A 13,501-nucleotide genomic window follows, 5' to 3' on the forward strand; every position below is an offset into this window, starting at 1 on the left:
ACCTTAAGTCTATCTTTGAAAAACACTTGGCACCTTGCAACTAATCAAATAAATCATCAATCCTCGGGAGCGGGTACTTATTCTTGATTGTCACCTTATTCAAATATCTATAATCATTACACATCCGTAAGGAACCATCTTTCTTCCTTAAAAATAACACAGGCGCTCCCTACGGTGATGTACTAGGTCTGATAAAGCCTTTTTCAAGCAAGTCCTTTAGTTGTTCCTTCAACTCTTTCAACTCTGCGGGGGCCATTCTATAGGGAGGAATATATAATGGATGAGTATCTAGTGGTAGGTCAATAGCAAATTCAATTTCTCGCTCTGGCGGAACACCCGAAAGTTCATCAGGAAAAACATCGAGAAACTTATTAACCACAGGGATGGACTGAATGGTTGGTGACTCTACTTCCATATCCTAAACCCGAACAAAGTGATAAATACAACCCTTTATGATCATCTTCCTTGCCTTGAGATAGGAAATAAATCTACCTCTCGGTGACGCCATATTACCTTTCCACTCCAAAACAGGCTCCCCTAGAAATTGAAATCGGACTATCTTTGATCTAAAATCAACGTTGGCATGACAAGAAGCCAACCAATCATACCCATGATAACATCAAATTTTACCATATCTAACTTGATTAGGTCCGCTAGGGTAGATCGACTATGAACTACTATCATACAACCCCTATATACTCACTTAGCTATCACTGAGTCCCCAACAGGTGTAGACACCTCAAAAGGTTTAACCAATTCAGGTTTTATTCCAAACTTACTAGCAAACAACGGAGTAACATATGATAAGGTGGAACTTAGGTCAATCAGTGCATATACATTATATGAGGAGACTGATAATATACCTGTAACAACATCATGCGATGACTCCTGATCATGTCATCCTACTAACGTATAGATGCGGTTCTGAAGACCGCTCGAGCTAGATGCTCCGCCTCTACCTCTATCACGACTTATTGGCGCTTGTGAACCTTGCCCAGGTGGTGTACTAATGACGATGAACCAGCTACAGATCCCGCTGGCTGAGCTATGCTTGCATCACCTCTCATCAGATAATCCCTCATAACGTGGCCCAGATAACCACAAGTATAACAAACACCCAATCCCATACGGCACTGCTCGACATGTTGCTTACCACACTGAGCACATCGTGGCAAGGGCGGCCTTATCTGACTTGACTCACCCCTATACTGAGAACCTGAGGCCTTGGAATTTTGACCAGGCCCTGAATATATGGAACGATCTAATATCCTACCCCCAAACTAAGGGGTTGTGATAGCCAATGGCTAGGCTGGATACCTCGGGTACTATTATCTCTCTGACCATCTCGAAACTCACCATAAGGACCCGAAGACCTTGCTCTCTTATCTTGGGCCCTATCATGCTCATGATCGGCCCTCTGTTTCTACTTACGCTCCTTTACACCCTAAGCGTATGCCTAAATACTAGAAATATCCATGTCTAGCTGAAGTGAGACCGACATAAAATCATTAAGAAAGTGAGACTCTAATCCTATCATGAACCGGTAAACCCTATCCTCCATCTTAAATACAATAGTGGGAGCATACCTAGCCAATGAATCAAACTGAAGACTGTACTCCCGAACACTTATGTTACCCTGCCGAAGGGCCAAAAACCTATCAACTCTGTCCCGTCTAAGCTCTGGTGGCTGGTAATGACGAAAAAAAGCTTTGGTAAACTCCTGCCATACTGCTGGAGGGGCATCCTCACCTCTGGACAATTCCCAAGACTCGTACCAATTAACTGCAACATCTCAGAGTTTATAGGAAGCTAGCTCAACTGACTCAATCGTAGTGGCCTTCATTACCCTTAACGTCCTCTGCATTCTATCAATAAATACTTGAGGGTCCTTGTTTGGATCTGCCCCAGTGAATACCGGAGGGTCTAAATTAATAAAGTCATGAACCCTCGCACTGACAGACCTATCTATCTGCATGACTAATACCTACTTCCTGACGTCAAGCCTGTGCAGCTACTAATCAGGTTAATAGCTAAATAGCATCTCTCATCTCCTGACCCGGTGCATCTGGCTGAGGAGCTGGACGTACAGGGGCGGGCGCTAGAGCTGGTTCCCTCGGAGCTCTTCTGGAAAGGGTGGGGTATGTGAAGTCTGAGATGGAATCTCACTATGAGACTCTCCCCAAGCCCTAGTAACTCGTGGTGCTCGACTACTAGTCTCGCCAGCCACAGACTTTCCCTTCTGGGTAGTTGTAGTCTTTGGAGGCATCACTGAAAGCGTGACATACTGTTAGGAACATAAATTCTTATCTCGTACGATCTAAGATAAAAACAGAGGATAAAATCTTATATGTCTTGTAGCCTCCTGTATATAAGTGTGGTCTACAACACACCCATAAACAATACTCTACTAGACACAGTATGTAGACAACCCTAGGACAAAACTGCTCTGATACCACTTTTGTCACGACCCAAACCGATGGGCCGCGATGAGTGCCCAGGTCCTACCTGTCGAACACCATTAAGCATGCGACTAAGATATAAACATGAATAATATCTGCTGAATTATTAGAGTAACATGCACGAGGAAAACCTGTCCAAAAGACATATATACATATACATGCGGATTACAGTGGGCGAGCAGACAAGGCCGCGATAGACAACTATATACCCAAAATTGAAACCTGACAATACCACATACTATCCAACTGTACATAATTATCTACAGACCTCTAATAGAAATACAGTTATATAAAGACGGGACTAAGCCACGTCATACCCATATATATATACACAATCATGTCGTACCAAAATCAAATGCAGCTCCGGATCAAGTGGAGAATGCCAACTCTCACTGATTAAGGATCCTAAGAAGGGGGACCGTCAACTTGCCTACTTGCACCTGCAGGCATGAAATGTAGGCCCCGTTAAATAGAGCGTCAGTATGAAAAATATACCGAGTATGTAAGGCATGAAAATCAGTACGTAAAAGACATAGATGAAATAGGGAAATAAGAAATACATCTATAAATCTGAATATCTATGTAAATTTTGAAACATTTATAATGTCATGCACGTGCATATAAATGTCATGTAATGCATAGGTATAGGTGTACATAATATCATCAAGCCTCTGAGGGCATCCCATTATATCGTCTCGGCCACTATGGGCAACATCATCAACATATACCAACTGATCAGGTGGTGGTGCGTATATAACACTGTAATCTTTTCCCATATATATATACGCGTATATAATGTCATCTGGTCATGGGTCAATGTGCATGTATAAATACATGAAATGCATATGAAATACGTTAATAAGATTTTCTCGGAATGCCATAAAAATCAATATACATTTCGGATAAACTTTATCAAATACGTATTTTTCTGGGACTCATGAACAGAAGATATAATAATTCTCATGGGGAACCAAAAATATAGACACCCCTAGTATTTCTATGAATGGAGTCATTTATGAAAGTTGCGTATTTTGCTCGTTCATTTGTATTATTTGGATCATGCCAAAAAGAAAGAAGGAATAGCCTTAACATACCTGGAGTAGGAAAAATCCGTATAATATTCTTGTAGGAGAATTTGATTGCAAGAAGTCTTGTTGCTAATATATTGTAGGAGCTTGAATTGTAAAGTCTCTAACGTTCTGTTTGTGTCTTTGTTTACAAGACAAGAAAGATGAAGCTTTGTTGAAAGCTTGAAAATGCTAACGTTTACCATTCTCATTTGAAGGTGATTTTGAATGCTCTCCGCTAGCTATTCATGTATCTTTTAGCTCAAGTACCAACTGAAAGTTGAGTTCCTACTTCAGTTAGTTTACTTGAACTACCACATATATATCCTACTCTTCTGGAAGATATTAGCAAACTTGGTTATCTTATCTCCTAAAAAAAATAAGATGCTAATTTTGATTGTATACAAAGTGTAAAAAGAAATGGGGTGTCTTGAATGTAGTATGGCATGTTGTCACTTAAGCCAGTTTGATTGTTAGTCATTTTTTTGGTTTGGTGGTGCTGCCATGTTATTTTTTTCGGTTTGGGGGGTATTTTTATCTCATAATTTATTAATTAACTAGGTAATATTCAGTTACCCAATAATTAACCAATTACCCGCATAATTAAGAATTATCTCAACTACTTAAAATACTACTCATTTTTAATATACTTTATTTATTATAATATCGTGGTCATATGGTACTTGTATGGTACTAGTTCATAAATATCGGGTATTATCGCTCGACCCATATTTTATTCCAAATCGGCAACCTTTAACGAAACTCATTTTTTTTAATTTGTGTATCCTTTATCCTTCATGATACTTACTTACCACTTGTTATAAATAGCATAAATACGTTAACCTCAAGATAATCTCATCCCCGAGTCTACGTCGATTAACTGAAGATGAAACTTTAACGTACGAAAATACGAGATGTAATAGTTTTACGTAATTTTCACTGCGTCGTTCTCGTCTCAACAAGGGGGTAAATATCCGACCTTTATTTTGATGTTTTACCATGATTATTTCCGTTGGTTATTATTTTTATCCGTGTTTGAATTGTAGAAATTGGAGTTTTGAGCTTCAAAGTTGAGAAATGATAAATCCTTGATTTGGTAGTCAATTCATGATGAAATTGGATGATTTTACAGATATACACTATGTGAGTTATGGGTAATATCTATTCTCGATAATTTCCGAAATCGGGGCATGCGAGCTTGGGTTTGATTTTGTTGACTTTTCGTGCGGAGTTGAAAATTTATTTTAAATTATTAAATTACGAGTTTTGAGTATATTTTGATTGGTTTGCACATTCTTTGACTAGTTTCGGATAGTTTGGAATTGCTTTTAGTTGTTAGAGAGGCATTAGAGACGATTATCAGATTTCGGAGCGAGGTAAGTCTCATATCTAACCTTGTGATGTGGAATTTACACCATAGGTGTTGTATTTGCTATGTGCTACATGTCGTGGGAGCTATGCACAATAATGTGGCGAGTGTCCATGCGACTGCTAGAAATCACGATTAGGTTTGGGTAGACTTAGATTCACGCCATGTTTTAAATGTAATATTTGTGTTACCATTTCCTGATTAATTGCTTCAGTTTATGCTCTTGTCTGGGACTAGACTTGTTTAAAGCATCGAACGTATGAATTGTGATATATGGATAGCTACTGGAGTGGTAGTATGGATTACACTTCCTTTAACGGATTTCTTCCGTGTTATACATAATTGTCTGAAAGCTTCCTGAATCTCACCACTCACACATATTCGTAAGTGGGTCCAGTGACCCGTCAAGTCTTTGCTTTTTCTTGGGGATCAGGCCGAACGCCTCGGCAATATATATTGAGATATATTTACGGATCGGGATGTACGACCTCGGCAGTGTGCGTACACGACTATGGATTGGGCCGAACAACCTCGACATAATTTGTGCGCAAAATTGCTAGGAGTCCGCATATCCATGAGATTACCCTATTGATTGAACTTGGAAATTTCATGACATTATTTCTCTTTATGACCTAAGATTGGATATTTAGTTGATAGTTCTTATTTGTTGAGACGACATGTGGCACTTGGGGATTTGTAAACTGATGATATCTTGCTAACGTATTTTGTTATCTATTGTTCCTTATTCTATTGATCCTGTCGTATTTCATGCATGCTTATGATTCATGCATTTTATTTATTGGAACACTAGTAAGGGTCGATGTCGATCCCTCGTCACTACTTCTCCGGGGTTAGGCTAGATACTTACTTGGTACGTGTTGACTTACGTACTTATGCTACACTACTGCACTAAAGTGCATCTGTCATGTTCATTTGGTGGTCATCCTGGCGCGTAGGCGTAACTGCCGAGGGGACTTATGGTGAGTTGTTTCCTATGCTACACATCATAGCCCTTGGAGTCTCCATCTTATGGTAACACCGATTCTTTAGGATGTTCTAGAAATTGTTTTTGGTTTTCCTTAACATTGACACACTTTTACTTTATGTTTTATTTAAATTGTATGTATCTATGATTTTTAATACATTAATATCCTTATCTAATAAGATTCACGATTTCAAAAATAATAAAATAAATAATTAGGTTAGTAGTTCACTATTGGCTTTGGTAGTTCACTATTGGCTTGCCTAACGGCGACGTTGAGTGCCATCACAACCTATTGTAGGAATTGGGTCTTGACACTGTGCATGGCCTCAACGTTGTCAGCAACACTAACATTGGACTGAAACAACTCAATATCCTTCCACAAGGTGACGGTAATAGCCCGCCCGAATATGCAAGGAGAAACATCTTGCACCAATTCTGTAGTACCTCTACAACTCCTCGATGCCCAATTGATAATAAGCGTTCATCATCGTATAGGAATGAGTAGGAAAGAAATGAAGGCATAAGCTTCAATAGAATGAAATCGCACGACAAGGAATCAAGAAGGAAAGTGCTCCTAATAGCCTTGTAGCCTCTCGAAGATAAGTACAGACGTCTCTGTACCGATCCGCAAGACTCTACTAGACTCACTCATGGCTCGTGAGACATAAGTGAACCTAGGGCTCTGGTACCAAGCTTTCACGACCCAAAACCCGTTATAGGCAGTGATGGTGTCCAACGTTGTCGTTAGGCAAGCCAACGGTGAACTATCACGTTAATTGTTCATTTTATTACTTTCAAAATCATAAATTTTATTAAGTAAAGAAATTTACACATTTAAAATCATGGGTACATACATAATTGGTAAGGCATAAAAATAAAAGGTGATAATAATATGCAAATCCGTAACATCAACTAGAATATCCCAAAACCCTGTGTCACAAGTGCATGAGCATTTAATAAGGAGTACAATAATAACACAATATTTGTCTGGAATATAAATTAGACAAGATAAAGTAAATAATACGATGGAGACTCTGTGGGCTACGATACGTAGCCTGGAAGCAGCTCACCATAAAGCCTCTTCGGCAGTTGCGCCTACGCGTCAAGATGACCACCAAATGAACCTGTCAGATCTAGCACATTTACTGCAGAAGTGTAGCATGAGTAATTAAATCAACGCGTACCCAGTAAGTATCTCGCCTAACCCCGGAGAAGTAGTGATGATGGGTCATCATAGACACTTACTAGTGGTCCAATAAATTAATATGATAAATCATAAATATATATGAAGCACAAAGTAATGAGGTAAAACGGTAATTAACATAATCCTCCAATATTTCTTTTGACGATATAAATCTCTCAATCTCAACCGAATAAAGACGGCCATATAAATGCCATGCCTCAATCAAAGGGGAATTGTAACGACCCGATCGGTCGTTTCATGTGTTACCGCTCTGTTTCCTCTATTTCTGCTTCTTATTGCCTTTTTTAGTTGTATTATGTGTTATCGGGTTGGTTCGGGTTCGGGTTCGGACAGATTTTGGTAAGGTTTGAGACACTTAGTCTCTTTTGAGTAGGCTTAAGTTGGAAACGTCAACCGGATGATGACATATGTGATAAAGGGCTCGGATGTGAATTCCGATGGTTTGGATAGCTTCGAGAGGTAATTTGGGACTTAGGAGCATGATCAGAATGTGTTTTGGAGGTCCGGGGTAGATTTAGGCTTGAATTGGGGAAATTGGAATTTTGGCGTTTTCCGATTGATAGGTGAGATTTTGATATAGGAGTCGGAATGGAATTCCGGAAGTTGGAGTAGATCTGTTGTGTCATTTGTGACGTGTGTGCAAAATTTCAGGTAATTCGTACGAGGTTTGATAGACTTTTTGATCGAAGCAGAATTTGGAAGTTTTTAGAATTCTTAGGCTTGAATCCGATGTCATTTTGGTGATTTGATGTTGTTTTGAGTATTTCGAAGGTTGGAAAAAGTATGAATGAGGTTATGGGATATGTTGGCATGTTTGGTTGAGGTCCCGAAGGCCTCGGGTGAGTTTCGGGTGATTAACGGATCAAGTTCTTGTTTGGAAAAGTTGCAGATTTTGCTTCAGTTCTGTTGCAGGTATTCCTTCTTCGTGATCGCGTAGAGCATTTGTAGGGGGGCAATGCAGCTTGTTCTTCGGGTTCACATATCTGGAGTTGCGATCGTGTGAATTGTTCAGGTAATGAATCGTGAACGCGTTGGTTAGGTCGCGTTCGCATAAGGTAAAGTAGACAAGAGGTGGACCACGTGTTTGTTCTTCGCGGACGCGGTCACTAGTTTGCGATCGCGTTGGTGTAGGCTGCTGTGTATCGCAATCGCGTAGGGTAAATTATGGGCCAACAAAGTTTTTGCTTCACGGTCGCGATGGATTTCTCGCGATCGCGATTAAGTATTTTAATAGCTTGGTAGAATGTTTAAAAAGGACATTTTCGCGATTTTGGCCTAAGTTTACCATTTTTGAATCGGTTTTGGAGATTCTTGAGGGAGATTGAAGAGGAAATCAAAGAGAACTTCTCGGAGGTAAGAATTATGGACACAATACTCAATCATATTGTGATTTCTACCTAAGTAAAAATGAAATTTGGGGGATTTGAAGCCCAAATTGGGTAGTTAGGGCTTGGAAGTTGGAGACCTTAATCTAGGGATTTGAGAGGTCATCCGTGGTCAGATTTTGGTATTCTTGGTATGTCTAAACTCGTGGGAGGATAAGGATTCTATTGATGTGACTTTTATCGAATTTCGATATGTGGGCCCGGGGGTCGGGTTGGACCAATTTTGGGATTTTTGGTATAATTTGAATATTTTCTCATGGGCTTCGTTCCCTTAGCATATTTTAATGTTATGATCCTTATTTTGAGTAGATTTGACGTGAGTTGAGGCCGAGGTGAGAGGCAAGGGCATCACGGAGTAGTATTTCATCCGGTTTGAGGCAAGTAACCATTGTAAATTTGGACCTGAGAGTATAAAACCCCGTAATTTTGTATTGTTTTGATAAATGAGGTGACGCACATGCTAGGTGACGAGCGTCTGGGCACACCAGTAGGGATTGTGACTTGGTCCGTCTTGTAGCGACTATTAAGCCGCGTATTTGATTTGAAATCTTATGATATCCTATATTTTTAGAGATTGATACTATATTTTGGGATGTATGCCATGTTTGGGGCCTTGTGCCAACCTGCTTAGACCCTTAGGAGCATTTTTACTATTTTCCTCACTCTATTTGTTTTGAAAGCATATCCCCAGCCATGTATTACCTGTTTATTGTTTAAATCCGATTTTATCACTCTACTTCTTAATATGTGAAAACTATTTGGGCTGAGTTCCTTGATTTCCACTGATATGCCCGAGTGGTTGTGAGGTTAATGACTGAGGGAGGTTGAGGACCTAATAGTGAGGATTATATATATATTACGGATCGGGCAGTACGCCGCAGGAATACTATATATATTATGGATCGGGCTGCATGCCACATCGATATTTATATATATATGGATCGGACTGCACGCCGCAACGATATGTATATTGCATCGGGCTGTGCCGCAGCGATATGACGCTTGGGCTGTAGGAGCCCCTTCGGAATCTGTACACCCCCAGTGAGCACATTCGACTATAAACTATGGATCGGGCTGCACGCCACAACAGTTATTATGATTATTACTATTATGAGATATTATTAAGTCAGAGTGCTGAGTGTGAGTACTGTGTGACGAGAGCTGAGTAACGAGTGACTGATAGGCTTTCCCGAGAGGCTCTATTTGTGACCTTGCCCGAGGGGCCCGTTTATGGCATTTTGTTGCTTTCACTCTTCTTTTATAATGAGCCTATGTTGAAAACTGCTAAATCAATAATTTCAGAGTATTTTAATTGAAACTGAAGTTTTTACGAGATGACTGACTTTTAAATTGCAAAATTTGACTTGAAATATCTATTGAGACTTATTATATGATTTTTACTACTCGTCACTGCACTCAGACCTTATTTACCTTAGTTACTTACTAAATTGGCATACTCACGTTACTCCCTGCACCTTGTGTGCAGATCCAGGAGTCCGAGCAGCAGAGTGGGGGTCCCCAGCACTCTCAAAGTTTACCAAAGATTGCAAGGTAGCTGCACGGTATTCGCAGCCATGCTTTCCTCCTTCCTATCTTAGTTTTTCTGCATTTTTAGACTTATGATGTATTAGTCAGTCAGATTGGGTTATATTTAGAGGCTCTTGACTTGTGACACCGGATTGTTGGGCTGTGTTGGTCTATTTTGTTCTATTTTCCGCACATTTCAGTTTATTATTATATTTCATATGAGAGTTCGAGACTTAATCAGTATTAGAAAATGGTTTTATAAAAAGAATTACTATGGTTAAGTGTTGGGTTGGCTTGACTAGTACTGTGATAGGCGCCATCACGACCTCGATATTCGGGGCCGTGCCAGGAATCTTATGAATATCCGGACTACTAGCATTATCATGCGCGATTATGCCGATGTCATATAATTGAACTATTTAATCATTTATCATAAACCATTAAATGACATACAAAGCCACAAGCGGCCAATAGTTATACATTTTTCAAAACCGATAGTATGGAGTCATAAGTACTACTAAAACACACTAAAATTTCTAAACATAATATTGTTTTGAATTATAATTTAATAGTAGCATAATGAAGTAAGATGGTGACTCTGTGTCCTGCGAACGTCAAGTAGGTGTAACGACCCGGCCGGTCGTTTTAATAATTAACGCCCAATCCCCTATTAACTGTTTTCCCCGTGTTTATTTCTGCTAGTTTGATTTGCCGGAATGTTCGGTTTTGAGATTCGGAGAGTTTTGGGACACTTAGTCCCTAAATGAGAGCTTAAGTTTTGGAAATTTGACTGTAGTCAGAACAGTGTGAGGAAGGCCTCGGAATGGAATTCCGATGGTTCCGTTAGCTCTATTGGGTGATTTCACGCTTAGGGCGTGTTCAGATTGTGTTTTGGAGGTCCGTAGCTAATTTAGGCTTGAAATGCCGAAAGTCGATTTTTGAAGTATCCGGTCCGATAGTGAGATTTTGATCCGAGGGTCAGAATGGAATTCCAAAAGTTTGAGTAGCTCCGTAGTGTTGAATGACGTGTGTATTTCATGTCATTCGGACGAGGTTTGATAGACTTTTTGATCGAAAGCGTAATTTTAGAGTTTGAGAGTTCTTATGCTTGAATTCGTGGTTGATTCGTCGTTTTGATGTTGTTTTAGGTGTTTTAAGGATTGGTATGAGTTTGGACAGTGGTACTAGACTTGTTTGTGTTTTTGGTTGAGGTCCCGGGGGCCTCGAGATGGTTTCGGAAGGTTGTCAGAAGAATTGGGAGTTGTTTGAGCAGCTTCAGCTGTTGATCTCCTGTCATAACAGCACCTACGGTTGGATCCCATAGGTGCGTAGCCACAGAAGCGGTAGCATCATCTCAAAAGTGGAAAAGGGGAGAAATAGCCACAGAAGCAGTACCGCATATGCGTATGGGGAATCGCAGGTGCAGAAAGTTGAGTTTAGTGATTTGTCGCAGATGGGACCTTTGTTCCGCAAAAGCGGGACCGCAGGTGCGTCCCATGGCTGCAGAAGCAAATTAGCTGGGCAGAACATATAAATAGTTGCCTTCGCGAATTTGAGTTATTTTTACCTCTTTTCAAACGGGAAGAAGCCTTGGCGAGCATTTTCAAGGGAGAATTTTAGAGGAATTCATTGAGGTAAGGTCTTTGGTCCCTAAACTCATTATTGAGGTGATTTTTATCATTATAAGCATGAAAATTTAAGGAAAATCGGTGGTAATTTGAGGGTTAGGGTTTGATTAATTAGAGACCTTTGAGTGATGATTTGAGGGACCATTTGAGGTCCAATTTTGGTACTTTTGGTATGACTGAACACGTAAGAGTGTGAGGATTCTGGAAATGTAAATTTTACTTGATTCCGAGACGTGGGCCCGAGGGGCATTTTGATCACTTTACTTAATTTCGCGTATTAGCTTAGAATTTCTTTGTAGAGTCAGTTACTTTAAGTGTTATTTATATTATGCAATTGAATTGAATAAATTTGGGCCATTTGGAGTCGAGTACTCGTGGCAAGAACGTGGTTTCGGGTTGACTTTGAGTCGGTTTAAGGTAAGTGGCTTGCCTAACCTTGTGTGAGGGACCTTCCCCATAGGATTTGGTATTAATGATAATTGAAATGCCTTGTACGTGAGGTGACGAGTGCGCACTTGTGCTAATTGTTGAAAAAATCCAGTTTTCAATCCTGTTTATATTACTTGCAATTTAAGCCTGTTATTAGCTAAGGAAAGCATATCTAATCGATTTAATTGCCTTACTTGTTCAAACTGCCTTATTTGGATTACATGCAGCATGCTAGGTTAGAAATACCTTTTTTACCTTGGTATGAAACCTGAATTGAACTGTGCACTCTTCTTGTTGTTGCTGCGTGTTTACTTTGGGACTACGGGAGATCCCCCTGTATGTTTAGTTTGGGACTACATAATGGTATTCCGGGAGATCCCCCTAAACATTTACGTTAGAACTACGGGACTACACCCGGTAGATTCCCCCTGTACTGAGTATTTACATTTGGGACTATGGATCGGTATTCCGAGAGATCCCCTCGCATTATGAGTTGGACTACGGGAGGGTATCCTGGGAGATCCACTAGATATTTGCATTTGGGACTATAGGACGGTATCGTGGGAGATCCCCGGTTGTTTTCTTGGTGTTGAGCTGTATTTCTTTCTGTGTTTACTTTGCCTCTGTAGTAGTTGTTGTTGTCCTTTATATAATGCGTTACTTTTACTTTTGTACTTATTTATATTGTTTTATTCTACACTGTTGAACCTTATGTTTTATTTAACCTCAGTAGGGCCCTAACCTTCCTCGTTACTACCTGCCGAGGTTAGGCTTGGCACTTACTGAGTACCGCTATGGTGTACTCATGCCCTTTTCTGCACATGTTTTTCATGCGCAGATCCAGGTAGTTCTACTCAGACTTATCACGCTTGAGACGAGACACTTGTAGAGACTCTGAGGTATATCTGCCGCGTCCGCAGACCGAAGTGTCCCTTTCTACTCTCCCTTTTTGTATTAGCCCTTCTGTACTTTCGTTTCTTGTTCGGTATTCTAGAGTTAGATGTTTGTAGATATTCAAAGGCTTGTGGTCATGAGATTACGGGTTTTGGAAAATGTATTAGTTGTTGAGAGTTGATATTGTATGCCGAGCAACACTTTTAAATGTTGTTTTATTTCACTTTTTCGGTTTTTAATTGTCTTCTTCCACAAATTGGTTTGTTTTCCGCATTGTTAGGCCTACCTAGTGTAGAGACTTGGCGCTGTCATGATGGGTCACGGAGGGAGAACTGTAGTTGTGACAAGTTGGTATCAAAGCTCTAGGTTTACAGGAGTCATGAATCACAAGCCGCTTTATTAGAGTCTCGTTGATCGGTACGAAGACGTCTGTACTTATCTAGAGAGGCTATGTAACTGTTAGGAAAATTCCACTTCATTTGATTTCCTTTTCGTGCGAGATTTTGACATTACAATTTTAAGCTTCTTTCTTCTATTTTCTCACAGATGGTGAG

The sequence above is a fragment of the Nicotiana sylvestris genome, chromosome 3, assembly GCF_000393655.2.
Source record: "Nicotiana sylvestris chromosome 3, ASM39365v2, whole genome shotgun sequence".
Lineage (NCBI taxonomy): Eukaryota > Viridiplantae > Streptophyta > Magnoliopsida > Solanales > Solanaceae > Nicotiana > Nicotiana sylvestris.